The sequence below is a fragment of the Pan paniscus genome, chromosome 6 (assembly GCF_029289425.2).
Source record: "Pan paniscus chromosome 6, NHGRI_mPanPan1-v2.0_pri, whole genome shotgun sequence".
Taxonomy (NCBI): domain Eukaryota; kingdom Metazoa; phylum Chordata; class Mammalia; order Primates; family Hominidae; genus Pan; species Pan paniscus.
In genome coordinates, this window is record NC_073255.2 from 35190676 (window position 1) to 35216297 (window position 25622).

A 25622-nucleotide genomic window follows, 5' to 3' on the forward strand; every position below is an offset into this window, starting at 1 on the left:
CTGCATAGAAAACTTACATTAAAAATATTGTATAATTCTAATTGTTGGCTGGGTACGCTGGCTCGCGCCTGTAATCCCAGCACTTTGGGAGGCCTCAGGCAGGTGGATCACTTGAGGCCAAAAGTTCAAGACCAGCCTGGCCAACATAGTGAAACTCTGTCTCTACTAAAAATACAAAAATTAGCCAGGCTTGGTGGTGCACACCTGTAATCCAAGCTACTCGGGAGGCTGAGGTACAAGAATCACTTGAGGCTGGGCATGGTGGCTCACACCTGTAATCCCAGCACTTTGGGAAGCCGAGGCGGGCGGATCACGAGGTCAGGAGATTGAGACCATCTTGGCTAACACGGTGAAACCCCGTCTCTACTAAAAATACAAAAAAAATTAGCCAGGCCTGGTGGCGGGTGCCTGTAGTCCCAGCTGCTTGGGAGGCTGAGGCAGGAGAATGGTGTGAACCCAGGAGGTGGAGTTGGCGGTGAGCTGAGATCGTGCCACTGCACTCTAGCCTGGGTGACAGAGCGAGTCTCCGTCTCAAAAAAAACAAAAAAGAGAATCACTTGAACCCAGGAAGTGGAGGTTGCAGTGAGCCGAGATCATGCCACTGCACTCCAGCCTGGGTGACAGAGCGACACTGTCTCAAAAACAACCAAACCAAAAAATAATAATTCTAATCATTTAGTATTATTATGTGCCAGGTGTTGTTGTAAGCATTTTACATCTATTAGTAACTTGTCTAATTGTTACAATAACCGTTTTGAGCTCAGTACCATTACTATTCCTATTACGCAGATGAAGAAATTAAGTATAGAGAGGTTAAGAAACTTGACTTTTCAAGTTCAGATAACTAGTTTGTTGGTGGGGATGAAATTTGAACCCAGGCATTCTGGTTCCAAAGACTGTTCTCAGCAATTTTGCTCTTTTTAGGTAGGAACATTTTCTTCAAACAGTCGCATCATAAATTTATTCATTCAATTTAATCATTCACTTTTATATCTTTAGCATGTAATACAGTGCCTGTCTATACAGTAGGCAAAAAAGTTGCATTTTACAACTGAAAAAAAAAACTAGTTTTGTTCTACTGATTTAAGTTTTTCATGGTTCTGCATTATCTGAAAATGTTTAGTGAATTGAATGCTGACCTCAATTGGGTATTTTCATAGGGCTTTTTTTTTTCACATTTCACAAGTGCATTAAATTGACATCATTTAGCTTTGAAAAAATAAAGGTTAACTTAATTGCTATCTTCAAATATATGAAAAGCTTTTATGAAAAGACTTGCAGAGATGATATAAAGCATTGGATTGTTATATCAAGGCAGAGCATTTTAGCTAATCCTAGAATTGTTTCAGGAGTTAGAGTCTCTTTGTTCAGGGACTCAAGACAGTAACAGCAGGCTTTTCTGGGAGGCTGAGACTGATGGCAAGGAACTAGACCAGATGACATCCAGAGGTCTAGTCCTGTGTGGTACCATTTCCTTTTATTTCAATAACTTCTCTTAAATTTGAGAATAAAAGTGTTGAGGTAATAAACACCCTCAAGGAATTCTGTTGCTGTATTGGTGGAAGATGATTTAAGAGTAGCAGATTAGAATATTGACAGAGAAGATTTGAGATAATAGCAGCAATAGCACCTGAAATGAGAACTGCAGTTGAGTGTCATAAGACTACGCATGTGCATGTGAAATGTGGAAGCCTTGGTAGACTGCAGAGTACTAAAAGACTGCCAATTTTAACCTTTCCTGTGAACTTACTTAGATCATGCCTTGACACATTTAAAATACGAATTGAGGCTGAACACTAATTGCTTGAGATAAGGAGTTTGAGGCCGCAGTGAGCTATGAACACACCAGTGCACTCCTGCCTGGGTGACTTAGCAAGTCCCTGTCTAAATAAATAAACAAATAAAATGTGAATGGAAGTAAGAATGCTAGGTAAGAGAAGTATAGTGGTGGAGTGGTATTTTGAATATATGTGCACATATGTTTTTATTTCACCATAGAAAAGGTTTGGAATGCCTTCATTGTCACCTTATGTTTGAGACAAAACGAAACTGTGGCTAAAATTATAGAAGCATTTTAAGGGAAGTACTGAAACTGATGCTAACAAAATGAAATTTTTGTCTTAGTATTTTACATGCCAAAGTAATACATCTAAATCCTTCATCTATAGATAAAATTTGTCTTTTTAGTCTTTCTTAGTGCATTTTGGGCTGCTATAACAAAATACCTTAGATGAGTAATTTATACATGACAGAAATTTAGTGCTCACAGTTCTGGAAGCTGGGAAGTCTAAGATCAAGGTTCCAGCCAGTAGATCTGGTGTCTGATGAGGGCTCATTGCTCATTTATGGCACCTTCTGTGTGTCCTCACGTGGTGGTACAACAGACTCCCTCAAGCTTCTATAAGGATACTAACTGCATTCATGTGGTCAGAGCCCTCATCACCTAATCATGTCCCAAAGGCCCCACCTCTTAATACTATAGCACTGCAGATTAGGTTTTAACATAGCAATTTTGGGAGTACACAAACACTTAGACCATAGAGCTGATAAGCTTTTTTTTTTTTTTTTTTTTTTTTTTTTTGGTGAGGTGGAATTATATTGTATAATTTTTTTTTCTTTCATCAGCTAAATTTTTCCTTTAGTGTCACAGTGAGCTTATGGGATATGTGGAGCATACATCTCATCTCATAGCTGAAATGCATATGTCTGTTGGTCTTCAACAACATTTCCATTTTCTTACGTTACATATGAGTGTTATATTTGCTTATTTGTTTGTTTTCGAATATAGAACCTGAATTTGAAACTAGCCTACTACATGGGCAGGGTGAACTCTGTTAATCAGGTGTCTACAGAAATCTGAACCAATGGAGTCTGCTTCTGTGGGTCTTGAAGAGTCATTTTTAAGAGTTTATAGACATGGAATATCTTGACTCTTGTACATTTTTGCTTCTGTCCTGACTGTTCTTATTTATCAAGTGATAAATTCTTGTATACCTTTTAATAGTCCTAGATTAAAGGTATATGGGTTTGAGGAGGATTCAGTGTTGTTAAAACATTTTGTAAGGCACTGTGTAGCCATAAAGCTCAACGTTTCTGATATCCTTCAGCATAAGAATTTAATAATCAACCCAAAATAGAGAGACATGAATATTTGTGGTCTTAATTAGTTAGAAAATTGCTGTACTTATTTTGGGGTTTTTAGTTATTTGGGAGAAATATTTTAAATCTCTGTGTGTGTGCATTCTTTACTTAGGTGTAGTCCTTATTGTGAAAGGGGGATGACTTCGTTATGTATTTTTTGTGACTAAATTTTAATTGATCCTTCTGTTTCTTAATCTGTTCTTCTCCAGATCACTGATTTTATGAGTTTTCAGAATAGTAAGTAAGGGTATGAAGACTTACAGTAACTAAAGCAATGTTCATGGGGAAATCTATTTTTACACAGGTTTTCTTGTCTTGACAAGATGCTTGAAAAACCAAGAGGATATGAAAATCTGTCTCTGGAGAAACAAAGACGCAGGCATACTCAGCCAGAAATCTGAGTTTTGTGAGACTTGGTAATACAGAGATGGACAATCGTACTGGGGTAAAAAAAACCCTGCTGAAGAGAGGACAGTGACCACAGAACTCAGTGTACCAAACATGCATACAAAGGACACACAGGGATTTTGAAAATGCTGCACATCCCTTAATAGTCATCTACATAGGTAATACTGATAAACATTTTGTATTCAGACGCCAAAGTTAACTGATTTAAAAGTTGATTTACTTTTTATTAAGTTCTCCAGAGCTGCACAACTAGTTATGTTTTGATTTGTTTTATTTTTTAATTTGGGGTCTCTTTGTTTTCCCCAACATAATGTTTCTGCATTCATCTGTTCTTAAATTGAAAAACATATAATTTACTTCTTATAAATTGAAGTCTTAAATGTGAAACCAAGAAATGTAATCAAGCAGTAAAAACATTATCTGAATGTAGACCATGATCTCAAGTTCTTCCATTTTCTCCCCCACGAGTGGAAAATAGACTTCTACATAGGAAAGCTAAAATATGTTAATATTTTTAAATTAAAGGTTTAATATCAGAATGCAGTCCAAAGAGCAAATCACATAATTACATTTTAATTAAATATAGAATATTCTACTGAATTGCAATTTATTAAATATTCTTATCCTCTTAAATAAAACTGCTCAACAGTTAATCAGCAGTGAATCATCTTGCAGCTATGCAATTAAAAAAAAAATACAGATTACCAATTTCAAGTGCTGCCAGCTAAAATAACTGTTTTAACGGGTATCTTTTGTTTGTTCTTTTCACTTAATTATTTTATTGTGCTTTGCATCTCCAGGCAGTTCTCTCACATTTGGGTAAAATGTTTAGCAGGCTGTAAACTTAAGAAAAGGGTAAAATAAAATTTTCTGGAGTGGAACTTGGAATTTGAGGGAGATTTTATATACCTTTAAAAACTGTAATTTAATTGGGATGCCAGGTTTATAGCAATTTGCAACTTTAATTTTCCAGATAATCTGGAGGTTAGCATTTGATAAATGATTTTTTAAAGTAGATATGAAGATTTTGTTAATTTATAATTTATTCATGTGTTATTACTGTAATTGAAAATGTTATAGACACTTTTAAATTCAGTTTGTGTAGAAAGAAATGTGTTAAACAAAATTATGTTAATAAATATTCCCACATAATACATCTGAATGGTTAAAAATACTGGAAGAGTTGTCAGGGCTACAATAGTGAATGTCCTTTTTTTTAATATCAAAAATATCGATAAGTAGGTTTTGTGTTTTCAACATAGGGAAAATGTTATCAGTGAATAGGTGGTGTACTTTACTTGGTATAATTGAAAGTTGCACAGTAAGTACTGTTTCCTTATTTTAATCTTTCTTTACTCATAATGTATTTAAGAATTTGCTGTTTTATTTAATGCTGCTACTCTTAATCTTCTCTAAATTTTTCCCCCTACTTTCTTGCTTCTGTTTCACATTTTTTAAAAGGGCAAGTACAGGAGCAACTGCTGCTACCCAGAAAAATGTGTGTATTATAAATAATTAAAGAGTTTTTAATTGCTTTCTGTATGATTCCAGCTCAGATAACATTTTCCCTGAAGTTATGCTGTGAAATGCCTTTTGTTATGCTGCAATTGCTAAAGGAATCCAAAACCTCCATTGTGACAGCTGAAGGCACAGTTTAATAGGTGCTTTTTTACTAGTTATGGAAAATATTCGTCCCTTAAGGAAACGATTCTTTTTCTGTTTTTTTTTTCTGTTACCATGAAGTCTTAATTTGATTTCATTTTATTTCACATTTTCGATTTTGTAAGCTTTCATACCCTCCTGCCCAACCCCCTCAAGTAAAACCTCTTAGAATGTGAATAATTGGTTCATTTTCTATTGCTGGTATACTCTTGTGATGAGAATTATTTTGTTGTCTTCCATTCTTAAAGGAAGAGATTTATTACAGCTGTGGGGATTAACTGTATTCTCCTGGAAGCTGATTTTCTGATAGGTTAATGCAAAAGTCATTGCAAAAACTGCTATTACTTTTGCACCAATTTAATAGTTCACTTGTTTACTTTTTAACCTATATTGGCTTAAATTCACTTTTTAGCCCCTCTTTGTCATAAGGTTCTGTGCTGCATTTGCTACAATAGAAGCTCCTATGGTTTTAAAGAAAGTTCAGTGTTTTGTCAGTGTCAAGTGCTACGTGATGATTATATTTGTCTGGAACAGTATTCACTTAAGTCTGTTTATAGCAATCCCTTTTTTGACAAAATTTACAAAGTTGGCATTTTTACTTTAAATTCCATCTCTATCAGTGACTTCCTAAAAAGAGCAACTTAGAAATTGGGGGAAAAATGTTTTTAAAGCCCAAATGCTCCAGTTTTTATTCAAAGTCAAAGTCATTATTCTGGAAAATACAAGTAATGTTCTATATAATGTCACTTAAAATATTCATAAATGTATTATGCAAACACTGAATAGTATAAGTAAGATATAAAATCACAATAGATATTTAAATACTAAGCTGAAACTTCTGACAACTAATTATTATGGGGGACACAATAAAGATTGAAAGCCTAGGTTACCAAGTTGGTTTTAGCTTTATAGAATCTTTGTAAATACTCATGTTCAAATAAGATCACACGTGCATATATAGAAAGCAATATGTTCTGAAATTTCACTTTAGTGCCACTGTTTGTCCATAATGGATTTATTGCCAATTTTGAATCCTCATCTTACTTTGATCTGGCTTTTTTCCCCCCCTTGCCAGAATGTTTAGGAGAAAGTAAAATTATTCCCTTTTACTTTGGCTTTTTACCAGAGATACAGACTAGGAATAGTCTGAATATGTGTTTTTCAGATCTGGTTACAAGACAGATTATAGATTGTGTTTTAGAGCAATGTTGTGATTGAAATATAAATAATGGTATAACTTTTTTGTGTTAGCAAAAACAACATTAAAAAGGTTATGTTACATAATATGTAGGTTTTGGTTTCTTAGTGCAAGTCTTATATTTCTTTTAAATGTTATATAGTTATTTCAGTTTTCACTCACTAGCTACTTTACTAAAATGTAGCCCCAAAATGACGGGCCAGCCTCAGCATATCTGCCATATGTATTTCAAAGATTACAGTCAGAATGAGTTAATGAAAATGGCAGGTTCCTTTTCAAAGTTTATTTGACTCACAGCCATATTGCTAAGTTTGGGTATAGTGAAGTTAACAACAATCACTTAAATTAATATCTTACAGCAAGATATACTGATATTGTTTTAAATGAAAAAGACTGTAAATTCAATGTAAATATTACCTAACTTTATGTACCAAGTTAGGAGAGTGGAAGAGGGGAATTTTTCAAAAAATAAGCTGTATTTGAACAAAGCATGAAACTCTTGTTGTTTTAAAATTTAAGAATAATTGAATTTACCATCTAATTGGCATCCGTACTGTGCATTGATAGTAATATCCAAATCATCTTATTCTTCCATAGAGGAAGCGCTCATATAAATCACATTGCTGAGAACTATATGAAACTACATAGAGGTAAATGGTGCTTATTAAATATGAGTATAGTTTGTTACTTGCTGGAAGTCTTCTAGTTCACTTGGACCATTTTCTTACCCTGAGGTGAACTCAGTATCTATTGGCAATGGGTGGTTAAATGTGAAGTGCCCTTGTTCAGTGTCCCTTGTTCTTGTACAGGTATTTTCTTAGTTTAAAAAAAAAAAAATTCTAGCATGCCAACATTTGTCTTTAGCCTATTCCTTTTTTTCTGAAGTGTGTAACTTCTGATTTTTTCTTTGCTATGTTGTAAATAACAGTAGTTAAATTCTCTGTTTTACTATCTACTTTTCTTTTCTTCCCAGATCATTTCATTCTAAAACTAAATTGCTTAGTTTTCTTTAGAGGAAATTGCTACATGGTATACTTGTAGTAGTGATTCATATTAAAAAATAGCTGGTAAATCTTTCTAGGTAGTAACTTATCCAAACAATACTTTGAGTATCATATTTTGTGAATGCCTTGCTTAAACTGGGAAACTGAATATTCTTTTTAAATCATATAATTCCTGTATTAAATGTGAAACACACAGTCTCCAAAGTCACCTGATTCTCTGTGGAAAATGAAAGGCATTGAAGGAAACCAGATACATTAATACTTAGTTTTGTTTGAAAGTGCAACATTACTGTACTTAGAAGGGGCTTGGTTTATTTTTAGATATTTAAGCTATCATTAATTTTAGACCAATGGCTAATAATAAGAGAGATTTTTGGTTGCTAATTTATGGAGAGACAAAGAACAGCATGGCATAAACAAACATCCCAGAAATAAATGAAAAGTTTTAAGTGATAAAATTGTGTTTTCTATGAACCAGTGTTGTACATGAACCAACATTGTGTTTCTTAGCTCTGACCTGTACAGTGAGGTACCTGTCAGGACCCCTAGTCTTGGCACTGGAAATGACAAAGTTCTCCTATTACTAAATTCTCATGCCTTCCTTTTCTGACTTAGTAGATTGAAATTGGTAGGTACTAATGATTTATGTTTGATAAACTTAAAAGTTCTGCTTATATCCTGTTACTGGTAATTCTGGTACCAAAATTTCAAACGGTTTGATTATTAGTAGCATTTTGAGTACCTATGTGCATATAATACAGTTAGCAGACCCTTACAGAGTCAAAAGAGATTTTGGAATCTGGTGATATTGTTGTTTATTACACTAGCCTATTACATTTTCTTTCTTTATGATAACTGTTTATGTGAGTTTCATTGAAAATCGTGGCTCTATTGCTTTATTCATGGTTTCCACAACTCTTTTTGTAACACTTTAATTTTCTCTCTTAGGTATTTTCCTGTTAAATAAGATATCAAAAGCATCAATCACAAGACAGAGAAAAAGTATTAGGAAAAACTTATATTAGTATATTCTAAACTGAAATGGAAAAACTCATTATTCATATTTTAATAAATAAAACTCCCAAATGATCTTGCTAAATTATCCCATTATTTAGAAGTAGAAAATAAGAGAAGAGTGCTTTCAAGGAAATTTGTCATATTCTCCCTTCTATCTAGAAGTTGACAATGAATTGCAATAAAACTAAGAAATAACTGAATGCTGAAAAATACCATGAATTAATGTGATGGCTTCTTTATTTTTGTATATCCATTCCCACAAAATTGAATTTAAGATTATTAATGAAAATTCTATATTAAGTAATAATGCTTGTATTAGTAATGGGCAAAGAAGTCTTTCTTTGTTACATTAACCGTTAGTAAAAGATGTACTTTGACATTTCTGATGTAAAACCTATATGTAAATATTGTAATTTAAATATGATTGGACAGCTGTTAAGTTTTGGGGAGGGAAGCAGATGCCAGCGTTCTCTGCTGAAAAGACAAGATGGCGCTTGACGGACCACAGCAGATGGAGCTGGAGGAGGAAAAGGCAGGCAGTGGACTCTGCCAGTATTATCTGTCCAAGATTGAAGAACTCCAGGGTCAACTGCAATATAAATTGGATGGGGGAAAGCCACAAGGAACAGTTCTGAACTCCAGGTGCATTTGCAGCTGATTTTGAATGATAAGACCCAAAACCTCTGGAGGCGGCAGGTGCACAGGAATGAACTAAATGTTAAAGTGTGCCTATTACAGGAGGAGCTACAGCTGCTGCAGTAATAGGACTCCTGTGTCAGGGAAGTAGTCCAGGCCATGGGTAAGAAGAAAGTGTTGGTCAAGGTGCATCTCAAGGACAAGTTTGTCGTAGATGTGGACAAAAATATCAGCATCAGTGATGTGACACCCAGTTCCTTGGTGGTTCTAAGAAATGACAGCTACACTTTGCACAAGTTCCTACCCAACAAGGTGGACTCATTGGTGTCACTGATGATGGTGAAGAAAGTACCAGATTCAGCTTATGAAATGATTGGTAGACTGGATAGGCAGATCAAGGAGATCAAAGAAGTGATCGACCTGCCTGCAAAGCATCCCGAGCTCTTCAAAGCACTGGGCATTGCGCAGACCAAGGGAATGCTGCTTGGAAGAGACTGTTGGCCTGGGCTCTGGCTCATCATAGGGACTGTGTACCTTTATTCATGTCTCTGGTTCTGAATTGGTACAGAAATTCATTGGGGAATTTCTGTGATGGCAGAGAAAATGCTCATCTGTCATCTTCATGGATGAAATCGACTCTTTCGGCTCCTCAGAGCTGGAGGGGGATGCTGGAGGGAACAGTGAAGTGCAGCAGACGATGCTTCGAGGATGGCTTTGAGGCCACCAAGTATCACGGTTTATCACGGCTGCTAATACGATTGATATCCTGGACTCAGCACTGCTTTGCCCAGGGCACATTGATAGAAAAATTGAATTCCCATCCTGCAATGAGTAGGCCTGGCTGGTCACTTTGAAGATTGATTCTCAGAAATGAACCTGACCCAGGGGATCAACCTGAGAAAAATTGCTGAGCTTATGCCAGGAGCATCAGGCTGAAGTGAAGGGCATGTGTACAGAAACCGGCATGTATGCCCTGAGTAGCGAGTCCATGTCACTCAGAAGGACTTTGAGGTAGTCCAAAGTCCTATCTCATGCCAAAGGACAGTGAGGAAAAACATGTCCATCAAGAAACTATGGAATTGAGTGGACATCTTTTGTGTGTATCCCTACAATAAAACTCAGTGGGACAAGCAAAAAAAAAAAAAAAGTTTTGGGGAGGGATGATCTGCTAGTGTATAATCAATAACTTTTAAAATTTAGCTTGTATTTAGTAACATTTCATTATGTTTTGAAAAAAAGAGTAAAAAATCTTTTGAAGCACAATTTTCATGATGTAAAAGGTATTGAGTTTCCTAGTGTAAGAACATGAATTCTGGAAACAGTCTTAGGGACACTGGGCAAGATAGAGGCCTCCACCCCTCCCCCCCCACCAACTTTGTTTGTAAAAGGAGATAATACTGCCTACATCAGGGTTGGTGTGAGGATTAATTAGAAGAGTACATGTATGTAAGCACCAGACACATAGTAAGCACTTAATAATGTTAGTGGCTAGTATAAACAATAAACATTTGTGCCCATTTATGAATAATTTTAGTATTCGCTCCAGTCATGAGGTGTAGTAGTAATATCTAAGACCTTAACTGAAATGTTTAAAGAAACCTAGGTATAACAGAGAACGTTATGGGTGCTGATTTCCACTCTCACTAAAACCCAGTGACTTTACTATATCAGCAAGTATAAAGCACTACTTGACTCTGTAGATTGTATGGACCAAGAATGTAGATATAAGACAGCTGATCTCTAGGAACTGAATTTTTAGTGAGTAAAGCAAGCAAGCATGTAATAGAGAACAATAAAAGCTCTGATAGACATATGTACAAGGTGTTGTAGAGGTACAAAGGAAAGTTATTCAGACTAGGCAAGAGAGTGATTAAACTTAAGTGTTGAAGAACAAATAGATCATAGCTCTAGGGGATGTGGAACATGCAAAGTGGGAAGTTTGAGAAGAGTATTCCCAAGGCAAAAAGCTTAGCACATACAAACATAGGAGGAAAGCGAGACACTCTTAAAGAGTTGCTATGCTTTGGGAGATGGAGGCGGACGGATCACGAGATCAAGAGATTGAGACCATCCTGGCCAACACAGTGAAACCCTGTCTCTACTAAAAATACAAAAATTAGCTGGGCATGGTGCGCACCTGTAGTCCCAGCTACTCAGGAGGCTGAGGCAGGAGAATTGCTTGAACCCAGGAGGCAGAGGTTGCAGTGAACTGAGATTGTGCCACTGTACTCCAACCTGGCAACAGAGCGAGACTCTTGTCTCAAAAAAAAAAAAAAAAAAAGTTGGCCAGGCACGGTGGCTCACGCCTGTAATCCTAGCACTTTGGGAGACCGAGGCAGGGTGGATCACCACCTGAGGCCAGGAGTTTGAGACCAGCCTGGCCAACATGATGAAACCCCATCTCTACTAAAAATAGAAAAATTAGCTGGGCATGGTAGTGTGCGCCTGTAGTCCCAGCTACTTGGAAGGCTGAGGCATGAGCACAGGAGGCGGAGGTTGCAGTGAGGTGAGATTGTGCCACTGCACTCTAGCCTGGGCAATAGAATGAGACTCTGTCTCCAAAAAAAAAGTTGCTATGTCTGAAGAGGTAAACAGGTGATAAATCATGAAGAGATTTTTGTCTGAAACTGTAATTGAAGGATTTCAAACAGGAAAAAGATAATCACATTTATACTTAAGATTAGAGAGGTATGATACTGGAGGCAGAAAGACCTGTTAGAAAATTTATACTAATTCAGGCAAGATGATGAAGGGCAGAACTAAAGCAATGAAAATAGGGAAAGCAAGTACAGAAGAACAAAACTTAAAGATTTAGAGAGCAGAACTGACCCATCTGGGACAAGTTCTAGTTGTCCATTCTATTGCCAGTGCTGCAGAGTCCAGAGGCAACACAGTGCATCATTTGGTGAGGGAGTTCACAAGGGAGAACCAAACTAGCTTTTATAACAGACCCATTTGTGGTAACTAACCCAGTCCCTTGATAATAACCATTAATCCATGCATAGATTAATCCATTTATGGGGACATAGATAGCCTTCATGACCCAATCACCACTTAAAGGCCCTACCTCTTAGTACTGATACATTGGGGATCAAGTTTAGCACAAGTTTCAGTGGGGGCAAACATTCAAATCATAGCAGTGTCTATTAGGGTGCAGGAGGTGTCTCTACCCAAATGTCGGTAAGTATGTGATAAGTGGGATAGTTGAGCTAGTTTAACGATGTCTAGGTTGGTTGGGTTGGACTTTTCCTCGTGTCCCCTCCCTGCTTAGCTCTAGCTGCTTATTGGAATGCAGCCATGCTTTCCTGGGTTTACTTAGGAAATGCTGAGATGCACTCTGAAGCATTCTTGAGGTTTTCCCTTTGGTTCATTTGTCCCATACTCTCTCCGTTATACCAGTCTTCTCAGATCTTCACAACACAAGTAAATCTGTTGGAAGCAAGGTCTTGTAGATGTAGACATATGGGAAAGATAGAGCCTGCTCTCCTGATGGATGCTGTTGTTGAGATAGGTTGGTTTGGCCTAGGTAAGAGGAGGACCAGAAGAGATTTATGATTTCTTGGAAGGCTATGAGTTGCTGCTGGCCCCATCATAATCTTTTTTGTTTAGCAGAAGTCAAGAAACGAATACTGGTACACTTAAATTTCTTGGAAGAGCAGCAGAAACCTTGGGATATCCTTGTGGGTCAAGGAGGCAACTCTCCTCATGGATTCCCTGATTTGATAACAACATACTCATGGAAACACCAATCCAAGTTTTCACAAGTTTCTCTTAAAGTTAACTTAAGACTTCCTAGACCAAGAATTCCCACAATGCAAGGCCTGTGAAAATATTGTAAACTTAATATCCGACAGGGAGATAATTCAAAGATGCCAAAGTACCTGTTTTTATAAATATTACCACATGGTTTAAGATTTGACTTCTCACATAAAATGAGTAAAAATAACAATGATTTTTCTGCAGTACCTTAATGATGCTGTAATTATAAAGCAGGGTTTTAAAATTCTGCCATGTAGTGCCTTATTTTTATAGTAATGTTTTCTATGAACCTTCTAATTTAATGTGTATTAAGAGATTTAAAGAGTATGTAATTAAAAAATATCTTTCCAACAAAGTCACCTTGAGATTTAATGCTTTCTGATTGGCTTGATCATTTGGTGGCAAGATAACTAGTTGGGTAACTGAACATAGACTCTACAGTGTTAGCAAATATAAATTTATATTTCAGAAAAATATCAAATAACTAATATCAAAGCCTGTGTGCCTGCCTTTCAAGGTAGTACATTAACACTTGGAATATTAAATCTGTAAATACTAAGGATATTATCCAAATAGATGATATTCATCAAATGGTATATAAAGTTCATCCGTTGTTGGAATTCAAATGTTGCAAAGGCCAAAGGTATTTAATATCCAAACTATTGTTTTAGCATATATTTAGTCTTTGAAATCTGGTGTGTATTTTACACTTACAGCCCATCTCTATTCAGGACTATAGCCACATTTTAAGTTATCAAGAGTCATATGTGACCAGTGGCCACTGTGCTGGCAGCACAGGTCTAGATGACTCTGGGAGACACTTCTACTCCTATCTATCCTTACCTGAATATTTCTGAAGGCCTTCTAATTCCAACTTTGTGAAGACTCTTGGGTCTCTTTCAAAGTTTATTTAACTGCTGCACCTGAGCAGAACTTGTCCTAAATTATTACTAAAATTGAGGCAGTTTCCTCATATTTATTTATTTATTTATTTATTTATTTATTTATTTTTTTAGAGACAGAGTCTCGCTCTGTTGCCCAGGCTGGAGTGCAGTGGCGCGATGTTGGCTCACTGCAAGCTACGCCTCCCGGATTCACGCCATTCTCCTGCCTCAGCCTCCCGAGTAGCTGGGACTACAGGCGCCTGCCACCTCGCCTGGCTAATTTTTTTTGTGTGTTTGTGTTTTCGGTAGAGACGGGGTTTCACTGTGTTAGCCAGGATGGTCTCAATCTCCTGACCTCGTGATCCACCCACCTTGGCCTCCCAAAGTGCTGGGATTACAGGCGTGGGCCACCGTGCCTGTCCCAGTTTCCTCATTTTTAAATGAAAGAGCTGGAAATACCTTTAAAAGGTTGAGGGTCTAATGAATCGTCTTCATGTACATTCATAGATAGCATTGGCTTTCATTGTGATTATGGTTTTTGGTGAGGGCACATGGGCTTTTAACACCTGGTCAGTGATATAGTTTTATATAGATATATAGTGATATAGAATTGCAGTTTGTGACACTTTGGCCAAATAATCATCAGGAATTGTGAGTGATGCTGGTGAATAATAGCTCTAGTCAGATTTGTCCCTTGTGTTGAGTTCTATGGGGACATTTTCATGGGTTTCAGACCTTCCAGCTAATAGTTGGCTTCCTGCCCACGTCAGTGCTTAAACTGTCAAACTTGTCCACCAAACCCTCAATTCATAAAGCTGACTCTTCAAAATCCAGCATAAGAGGCACCAGTAGTCAAGTCTAAACTGTCTTCAGTAAGATGTTCCCTAGTTTGCCTAGAGATTCTGTGCTCAAATGCCATCTTGAATGGAGTCAGCAGGCAGGGGTTGGCAGGGAGGTTGTCTATAAGGTTGGCATACACAGTGGGAAGATAGACATTACATTTGTCTTCTTTGGGATCCCCGTAAGCCAGTGGTTCTCAATACTTGGCTTAACATTAGGTCAACTCAGGAGGTAGGAAGGACGTATAGAGGCATCTCTTTAAATATATTAAGGTCTTGACCTCACCCCAGATATTCTGAGTTAATCTAGTGTGATTCTGTTGTATAGCCACTGTACAACCTATCAAAGGTTTTCTCATACACCTCAAAAATAGGGGTGAACCTATGAAGAGGAAAGGGTGCCAAGAATGTCTCAGACCTCTGTAACTCAGCTGTAGCTATATTCATTTCAATTTTCTTTCCTGCTTGATCAAACTCTTGACTCTCTTTGGATGAGAAAACTGCTCTGGCATCATTATGCATTCTCCCCAAATCTGGTTTATAGGACAATGCCTAATTCAGCCAGGCTCCGATCCTTAATTTTCACAAAGAATTTGTAGATTCCCAAAAGCTCTTTTTACCTCCAGAATGGCTCTGACAAATCAAAAGCATTTGGCTTCCAGACACTTCTCTTCCTTTGGATTTAGAGAACTTGACTTTGACATTCAAAATAATATCTGATTTGTCCTCATTTTCTCTCCCTTCCGAAGCAGTGACCATCAATGAGTCATTGAATAAAATGCCATACGCAACTAGGAACACGAACTAGGAATGAAAAATGTTCAAAAATAGTCTTCTGCTACATTCACATCAATCACTAGAAAGCTATTGAAGCCTAAATATATAACTAGTCTGATTTTCATTCTTACAGTTACCTGGTAGTCTTCAGAAGTCTTATCTCCCTGAAGAAGAATGTGTATAGGAGTTACTTGAACTAGAATGCAGTCACTATCATTCATTCATTTAGCACATGTGGTTGGTTGTGTTGGTTCATTCATTTAGCACGTATTGAACATTTGATAGATGAAAGACACTGTGTGAGACACTACATATACATTGATGGGGAAAATGAATAGTGCCTGCCCTAATGGGGCTTAATCATTTATAGTATCAGAAATCTATAAATAACAGGCTGTTTGAAACCTAGTTCTTGAATAAGTATTTGTGTCAGTTCTTATAAGGTATGAGGTTATTAAGGTCATTGGAAAACCCTTTATTTGACTCTACATCCAGTAAGACTTTTATACCTTGTACCAGGCCTTCTTGTGTGTCAGTGCTACTAAAACAAAGGAGAAAGTAGGTGAAAGTACTTCAAACACTAGGATTGAGGTAGAGCCAGCCAGACACAGATTTCCTAACTTGTTTACATTTTTAGAGGGCTATTTCTTCAGTAAGAACAGTATTATATTTCTAATCAGCTTTTTCTTCATTGCTTTGTAAAGGCAACTTTTTTAAAAAATTAATTAATTAATATTTTTTTGAGACAGAGTCTCGCTCTGTTGCCTGGGTTGGAGTGCAGTGGCGAGATCTTAGCTCACTGCAACCTCCGTAAAGGCAACTTTATTAAGTTACAATTTACATGCAACAAAAACATTATGCATGTACAGTCTGATTAATTTGGACAAGACATATGCACCTATGAGACCAAAATGAGAATATTTTCATCACCCCTCAAAAGTTATTCAAGTCTCTTAATACTGGGTTCCCACCCATCAACCCACAGCCCTAGGCAGTCATTGATCTGCTCTTCATTGATCTGCTCTGTGTCACTGTGGATTAGATAAAATCATTCAGTATGTACTTTATTTGTGTAAATTTGTTTTGCTCAGCATAGTGTCTGAGAAACATCACAGATGCAATGATGTTGCCTGAATCATCGCAAGACATCGCTTGAATCAGTAGTAGTGTTCCATTAAATGAATATGCTACGGTTTGTTATTCTATTGGTGGGTACCTGGGCTCTTTCTGGTTTTGGGCTACCCCTATGAATAAAGTGACTATGAACGTTTGAATATAAATCTTTGTGTGAACATGTGGTTTCATTTCAATAAATTCCTAGGGATGAAACTGCCGAGTCATGTGGTAAGTATTTGTTTAACTTTGTAAGATACTGCCAAACTGTTTTCCAAAGTAGCCATGCCATGTTACATTTCCACCAGCAATGTATGAGGGTTGCAATTTTACCACATTATTGCCAACACATGCTGGTGTCGGTCTTTTTAATTTTGGCCATTATAGTGGGTATGTAGTGGTATCTCGTGGTTTTAGTTGGAATCTACTTAACCACTAATGACATTAATCATCTTTTTATATACTCATTTGCCATTCCTGTAGCTTCTTTGGTGAAAGGTCTGTTCAGTTCTTTATACCATTATTTTTAACAGGTTTATTGAGGTTTAATTTACATACCATAAAAATCTACCTACTAAAAGTATACAATTAAATGGTTTTTCATATATTTTTGGAGTTGTACAGTCCTTAGCATAATCAGTTTTGGAATATTTATATCACCCTAAAGATATCTTATACTCATTAGCAATCACCCTCAATTTTCCCCTCCTCTAGACCTAGGCAACCACTAATCAGCTTTCTGTCTCCATAGATTTTCCTTGACTAGATATTGTATATAAATGGTATGATACAAAATAGAGTCATTTGCATTTGGCTTCACCTAACATAATTATTTCTGAAGATCACCCATGTTTAGCATGTCTAATTCTTCCCTTATTTTTTGCTGAATAGCAAAAATAATTTTTAAAAACTCATTCTATTGTATAGCTATACCACATTTGTTTATCCACTTGCCAGTTGATGGATTGTATCGTCTCCACTTTTGGGGCTTTTATGAATAATGCCTGTATGAACGTTTGCCTTCAGTTTTTTGTTTGGACATATGTTTTCATTTGTTTTGGGTAAGTATTTAGAAGTACAATTGCTGGGTCGTATGTGTGCAGCTTTACACACCATGCTCACTGTTATCTCATTCCCTAAGTCTGTTAAATTCCTGGCTGTTTTGCCCATCTGTGGCTTGCCCCAGCCAGTATCTCAATCTAGGTACAATGTTGGCCTTCCCTGTTTGCTGTCCAGTTAGGTATTGTTTTCGACAACACTCCTGCATGTGTATTTTTCCCAGATTCTGCTCCATATCAGTTTAGCCCCCTCCAGCAGGGAGGCTGCAGGCCTTGACAGCCTGCCCACCCTGGTAGAACTATAGTGCCACAGAACTTGAAGGACTGGGGGAGAGTGAGACAGGGGCAGCCTCAGACCATAATGCCAGAGACTCTCACTGTTCTAACCAAGGTTCAGCAGGTTTTCTTGAGTAAATGTTTCTCAGCTTGTTGCATGCATTAGTCAGTTCTCAGAATTCTGAAATGAGTATTTTCACAGTTTTGTCAAGTTTTATCATTGCTTTTTTGGGAGAAAATTTGCCAAACTCATTACTCAGACATTCCTGAAATCTCATTGGGATGCTTTTTTTTTTAAATTATGCTTTAAGTTCTGGGATACATGTGGAGAACATGCAGGTTTGTTACATAGGTATACACGTGCCATGATGGTTTGCTGCACCCATCAACCCGTCATCTACATTAGGTATTTTTCCTAATGCTGTGCCTCCCCTAGCCCCCCACCCCCCAACAGGCCCCAGTGTGTGATGTTCCCCTCCCTGTGTCCATGTGTTCTCATTGTTCAGCTCCCACTTATGAATGAGAACATGTGGTGTTTGGTTTTCTGTTTCTATGTTAGTTTGCTGAGAATGATGGTTTCCAGTTTCATCCATGTCCCTGCAAAGGACATGAACTTATCCTTTTTTATGGCTGCATAGTATTCCATGGTGTGTATGTGCCACATTTTCTTTATCCAGTGTATCACTGATGGGCGTTTGGGTTGGTTCCAAGTCTTTGCTATTGTGAATGGTGCTACACGTGTGCATGTGCCTTTATAGCAGAATGATTTAATAATCCTTTGGGTATATACCCAATAATGGGATTGCTGGGTCAAATGGTATTTCTAGTTCTAGATCCTTGAGGAATCGCCACACTGTCTTCCACAATAGTTGAACTAATTTACAGTCCCACCAACAGTGTAAAATTGTTCCTATTTCTCCACATCCTCCCCAGCATCCGTTGTTTCCTGACTTTTTAATGATGGCCATTCTAACTGGCATGAGAATGGTATAACATTGTGGTTTTGATTTGCATTTCTCTAATGACCAGTGATGATGAGTTGTTTTTCCATAAGTTTGCTGGCCACATAAATGTCTTCTTTTGAGAAGTGTCTGTTCATATTCTTTGCCTACTTTTTGATGGGCTGCTTGTTTTTTTCTTGTAAATTTGTTTAGGTTCCTTGTAGATTCTGGATATTAGCCCTTTTCAGATGGATAGATTGCAAAAATTTTCTCCCATTCTGTAGGTGCCTGTTCACTGTGATGATAGTTTCTTTTGCTATGTAGAAGCTCTTTAGTTTAATTAGATCCATTTGTCAATTTTGGCTTTTGTTGCCATTGCTTTTGGTGTTTTAGTCATGAAGTCTTTGCCCATGCCTATGTCCTGAATGGTATTGCCTAGGTTTTCTTCTATGGTTTTATGGTTTTAGGTCTTACGTTTAATTCTTTAATCTGTCTTGAGTTAATTTTTGTATAAGGTATAAGGAAGGGGACCAGTTTCAGTTTTCTGCATATGGCTAGCCAGTTTTCCCAACACCATTTATTAAATAGGGAATCCCTTCCCCATTGCTTGTTTTTGTCAGGTTTGTCAAAGATCAGTTGGTTGCAGATGTGTGGCATTATTTCCGAGGCCTCCATTCTGTTCCATTGGTCTGTATATCTGTTTGGTACCAGTACCATGCTGTTTTGGTTACCATAGCCTTGTAGTATAGTTTAAAGTCAGGTAGCGTGATGCTTCCAGCTTTGTTCTTTTTGCTTAGGATTGTCTTGGCTATATGGGCTCTTTTTTGGTTCTGTATGAAATTTAAAGTAGTTTTTTCCAATTCTGTGAAGAAAGTCAGTGGTAGCTTGTTGAGATTAGCATTGAATCTATAAATTACTTTGGGCTCTATGGCCATTTTCACAATATTGATTCCTCCTATCCATGAGCATGGAATGTTTTTCCATTTGTTTGTGCCCTCTCTTATTTTGAAGAGGTCCTTCATATCCCTTGTGAGTTGTATTCCTAGGCGTTTTATTCTCTTTGTAGCAATTGTGAAGGGGAGTTCACTCATGATGTGGCTCTCTATTATTGGTGTATAGGAATGCTTGTGAATTTTGCACATTGATTTTGTATCCTGAGACTTTGCTGAAGTTGCAGTTGTATATCTTATTAATGAGTTGTAAGAGTTCTTTGTTTTTTATACAAGTCTTAGATACGTAAGTTGCGAATGCATTCTCAATCTGTGCTTGCCTTTCCGTTTTCTTAATAGTGCCTTTGAAAGAGCAAAAGTTTTAAATTTTGATGTCAAATGTATTAGTTTATTCTTTCCTGTTTTCTTGCCTTTTTTGTCCTAAGAAATTGTTGCCTAATACAAAGTCACAAAAGATTTTCTCTATGGCTCTTAGATTCAGATCTGTGATAGAATTTGAGTTAGTTATTGTCTATTGTGAGGATAAGGGCTGAGTTTCATGCTTAACCATATCACTCTCCAGTTTGTTCCAGGTCATTTGGTAAAATGAATACCTTTTCCCTATTGAATAAACTTTCCATCTTTGTTGCAAATCAGATAACCTTCTATGTGTAGACCTGTTTCTGGGCTCTATTCTATTCCATTAATTTATATGTCTATGTTAATATAACACTACCTTGATTACTGTAGAATTACAGTAAATCCTGAAATAATCACCTTCAGTTTTGAAAGAAATTTTTGCTAGGCCTAGAATTCTAGATTGTCTTTTGTTTTTGTTGTGTTTTCTTTCAGCACTTTAAAGTTGTGCTACTCTTTTGCCTTAAGCATAGCTTCAGACAAGAAGTTTGCCATTATCCTTTTTTTGACATGTTTAATATATTTATATGCCATAAAATTCACTATTTTGAAGTGTACAATTCAGAGTTTTTTTTAGCATATTCACAAGATTGTACCGCCATCACCATGGATTCCAGAACATTTACATCACTTTAAAAAGAAATCCTATGCTCATTAGTGGTCGCTCTCCATTTCCCCCTTCCCTCTTTGCCCCAAAATAACTAACCTACTTTCTGTCTCTATGGATCTGTCTATTCTGGACATTTTATTAAAGGGAATCATACAACAGATGGCCTTTTGTGTCGATTTCTTTCATTCAGCATAATGTTTTCAAGGTTCCCTCATGTTGTAACCCATGTTTGTACTTTATTTTTTTTTCATGGTTGAATCATATTCCATTGTATATAGCACATTTTGTTTATGGAAATTGGGACTGTTTTCACTCTTTGGCTGTTATGAATAATGCCACCATGAGCATTAGTGTATAGGTCTTGGTGTGAATGTGTTTTCAGTTCCCTTGGGCGTATACCTAGGAGTAGATTTGCTGGGTCATGGTAACTCTGTGTTTAACTTCCTGACAACTGCCAAACTTTTGACTCCACCATTTTACATTCCCAACAGCAATGTCATTATCAGGGTTCCAGTTTCTCCACATCTTTGCCAACACTTGTTATTGTCCATCTTTTTTATTATAGCCATCCTATAATAAAACAGCTATCAGGTTGCATCTTGTGGCTTTAATTTACATATTCTAGTGACTATGTTGAGCATATTTTCATGCTTATTGGCCATTTATATATCTCTTTGGAGAAATGTCTATTCAAATCCTTTGCTCATCTAAAAATTCTACTGTAGCATTTTAAGAGTTCTTTATATGTTCTAGAGTCACCAGGGGTGTCCAAGGGAGAGAATACAGTCATGTGTTGTTAGTTTCTGTGTCTGGTTGGGCCAGTAAAGCCCCTTCCTCATCCCTCTTTTCTGCTTATCACTAGAGACAGAAACTAAAAACCATGGCTTCAGGCTGCTAAACTCTAAAAACAAAACAAAACAGAACAATAACAACAACAAAATAAGGTGAACTAGACAAACTTGTATCTAGACCCTTATCATATATGTGATTTGCAAATATTTTCATTGTGTGGGTTGTCTTTTTACTTTTTTAATAGCGACCTTTGCAGCACAAATTCTCATTTTGATGAAGTCAAATTTATCTAACTTTCATTTGGCTGCTTATGCTTTCAGTGTCATCTAGGAACCATAGCCTAATCGAAGGTCATTAGGATTTGCATCTTTGTTTTCTTCTAAGGATTTTATAACATTGGCTCTTATTTAGGTCTCTGATACATCTGCTGTGAATTTTTATGTATGGTACGAAGTGGGATGGGGGAGGGGTGTCCAACTTTAATCTTTTGCACATGGATGTCCAGTTGTTCCAGCATCATTTGTTGAAAAAACTATTCTTTCCTCATGAACTGTCATCTTGCCTCTGTTGTTGAAAATCAGTTGACTGTAAATGTATGGATTTATTTCAGAACTGTTAATTTTATTCCATTGAGCTATATCTATTATGCTAGTACCATACAGTCTTGATGACTGCATCTTTGTAATATGTTTTGAGATTGGAAAGTGTTCTTGGGCTGAGAAATGTAAGAATTTTCCATGGTGTTTGACCTTGAGATTAGATCATTCCAGTTCATAAGTATTTGTATATGTCTTAGTCAGTTTTGTATTGCAATAAAGGAATACCTGAGGCTGGGTAGTTTATTAAAAAAAAAAAAAAAAAAAAAAAAAAAAAAAAAAAAAAGCCAGGCCGCAGTGGCTCATGCCTGTAATCCCAGCACTTTGGGAGGCCGAGGTGGGCGGATCACGAGGTCAGGAGATCGAGACCATCCTGGCTAACACGGTGAAACCCTGTCTCTACTAAAAATACATAAACTTAGCCGGGTGTGCTGGCACGTGCCTGTAGTTCCAGCTACTCGGGAGGCAGAGGCAGGAGAATCGCTTGAACCCAGGAGGTGGAGGTTGCAGTGAGCCGAGATCGTGCCACTGCACTCCAGCCTGGGTGACAGAGTGAGACTCCATCTCAAAAAAAAAAAAAAAAAAAAAAAGAGGGAGAAAGAGAGCAAGGTTAATTTGGCTCATGTTTCTACAGGCTGTACAAGAAGCATGGCACCAGCCTCTGCAACTAGTGAGGTCTCAAGCGGCTTCCGCTCATGGTGGAAGGTGAAGGGTAGCCTATGTGTGCAGGTATCACAGGGTGAGAGAGGAAGCAAGGAGAGGGTGTGTGTCAGGCTCTTTTTAACAGCCAGCTCTTACAGCACCTAATAATACAGGAAGAACTCACCCCTGAAGGAAGGTATTGATCTATTTATGAGGGATCCACCATCATGACCCAAACCCACCTCCCATTAGGCCCCCACCTACAACACTGGGGGATCATATTTTAATATCAGGTTTGGGGAGACAAACCAAACCGTCGCAATGCAGCTTTATATTTTTACATATAGTAAATGATGGTGATAATATCAATGACAGGAAAGACCTCAGTTGGGCATTCTTTAATAGGAGTTGATCACCATCTTGGCTTTAAAGAATTTTCATTAACTATACTGTGCTTTCCCTTGACTGACCAACTGAGAACTCAAACCGTGTTGATTTTTGCTGGTAAGTATTTGAATTGTTAGTTGACAGTCAAGCCAGTAGCTGTTTGAAAAACCTTTCTTTGGGACAACTACAAAAGCAAAAATGTAAGTACCTACAAATGCAAAGAAAAATAATACTACCTGAAATCCTACTGTATATGGATAACCACTGTTAATATTTGATGAATGTACTTTCACTTAGTGGTCTGTGCAAATGCAATTTTACGTAAATGCTGTCATACCATACATGCTGTCTTTCAACCTGCGCCCTCAAGAGAACATCATAAATATATTTGTCATTAAATGTGGGTCTACTTCATTATTTTGATGACAGTATTAAACCACTATTGAACTATACTATTTCATATAATTTCATTAATAGTTTTTTACTATTGAAATTTTAAGTTGTTTCTAGTTTATACTCTCACCAACAGAACATGTGAATTAAAGTTTCCTCATACTTGAGGCAAAACAGAGTTTTGTCACCCTTTTACCATCTTTGCTATACTATAAGCAAAAAATAAGTTTCTGTTGCATTTCTTTTATGATGACTGTAGTTGAATGTCTTTCATTAGTGTCCTGGCCATGTGTATTTCCTTGTGAATTACTTGCTTATGACTATTGCCTGTTCTTTTTTTCCTTAGTGATTTATTTTTATATATTTTTTAGTGTTAGACTGTTAATCTTTAATATATGTTGCAAATGTGTTTCTCAGTTTGCCATTTATCTTGGAATCTTCATGGCAGTGTATTTTCTTGTGGTGTTTTTAGGTATTTTGTTGCTGTCCAATATTTTTGCCTTCTTATAAAAGTAATCACACTTTTCAGTCTTTGCTGTATGTTTTTGAACTTTGTGGTCATGCTTAGAAGGATTTTACCCATCTCAAGTTTACATAAACTTTCACTTGTATTTTCTCCTGGTACTTTTATATGTGGTTCATATTTAAAAACTTTTAATCCATCCATTATAACAGCAGCTTTTTAAAACTGCAGAACTTTTTATTCTGCCCAATATGTTTGAGAGATTTGTGTCTTAGCAAGTGGATTTTTGCTTTAAAGTCCCATTGAACCAGTGCTGGAATAAGAATTAATAGTGAGATACAGTTTTTTGTATTATAATATTTATGCTCTTCCTCCACATCTTCATTTGGCTGGCTCTTTCTTTGTTCAGACCTCTGCATAAATCTCACACCTTAGAAAGGCCGCCTGTGGCCACCCCATCTTTATAAAATAGCCTCTCTCTGATCATTCTGTCTAAAGAAGAAGACCACCCCCATTGTTCTGCATCCTGTTCCCTGTTAAACTTCTTAAGCACTTAGCACTGCCTACCTCATCATGTTTGTTTCCTTGTTTATCTTATCTCCCTTCTCCCACTAGAATGAGGACTCGATGAAAGCGAGATTTTTTTCTGTCTTCTTCATTGCAGTATCCCAGAACCCAGAAAAGATTCTGACACAAAATAGTCATCTATAAATATTTAAGTCAATGACTGAGTATTTAGAAAATTATTGTGGTATTTTTTCAGAGTGTTAACTTCTTTTGAAGTGTTGTGTGAAAGACTTACATCCATTAGTATCTCTGAAATTATTAATTAAAAAGAAGGCAATAGGCTGGGCGCAGTGGCTCATGCCTGTAATCTCAGTACTTTGGGAGGTAGGAGGATCACTTGAGCCCAGGAGTGCAAAAGCAGCCTGAGCAACATAGTGAGACCCCATCCCTATAAAAAATTTAAAAATTAGCCAGGCATTGGTGGGGCATGCCTGTAGTCCCAGCTATTCAGGAGGCTGAGATGGGAGGATCACTTGAACCCAGGAGGTTGAGGCTGCAGTGAGTCATGATTGCACCACTGCGCTCCAGCCTGGGCAGCAGAGCAAGATCTTGTCTTGAAAGAAAGGCAGTAGGCGAATATAATTCAATATAAAATAAAACTTTGTGGAGTCATCTAATGCCAGGGACATAGGTGGACCGCACCTAATGATGATGAAAATAAGACTATTAATGAAGAAGTTCACATCAGCCTTTTGATACTATGCTTTTATCAAGTTTGTGTAAATGAGATTATGCAAATAATAGTGATGGCTCTCACTTTGGAGCACTCATCTGAGGTCAGGAGTTCGAGACCAGCCTGGCCAGCATGGCAAAACCCCGTCTCTACTAAAAATACAAAAATTAGCTGGGTGTGGTGGTGCACACCTGTAATCCCAGCTACTCAGGAGGCTGGGGCAGCAGAATTGCTTGAACCTGGGAGGCAGAGTTTGCAGTGAGCGGAGATGATGCCACTGCACTGCAGCCTGGGACAGAGTGAGACTCCATCTGAAAAAAAAAAAAAAAAAGAAGCAAAATCTGAATTTCACTCATCTTGAGTATGAGCTGGCCCTAGTAACTTGTTTCTAACTAATAGAATGCAACAGAAGTGATGCTGTATGACTTCCAGGGCTTAGT

At 37.2% G+C, this 25622-nt stretch overlaps 1 protein-coding gene and 1 pseudogene across 1 annotated transcript in view; both read left to right on the forward strand.

Annotated features, from left to right (window-relative positions):
• ZNRF2 (zinc and ring finger 2) overlaps positions 1-3488 on the forward strand; it is an 82233-nt gene extending 78745 nt beyond the window's left edge. The window contains exon 5 of the transcript XR_004672403.3: positions 3446-3488. The gene's annotated coding sequence lies outside the window, so the exon portion shown is untranslated. The remainder of the gene's footprint in view (positions 1-3445) is intronic.
• Positions 3489-8344: 4856 nt separating this feature from the next.
• On the forward strand, positions 8345-25516 carry LOC100982540 (26S proteasome regulatory subunit 8-like; annotated as a pseudogene).
• The last annotated feature ends 106 nt before the right edge of the window (positions 25517-25622 follow it).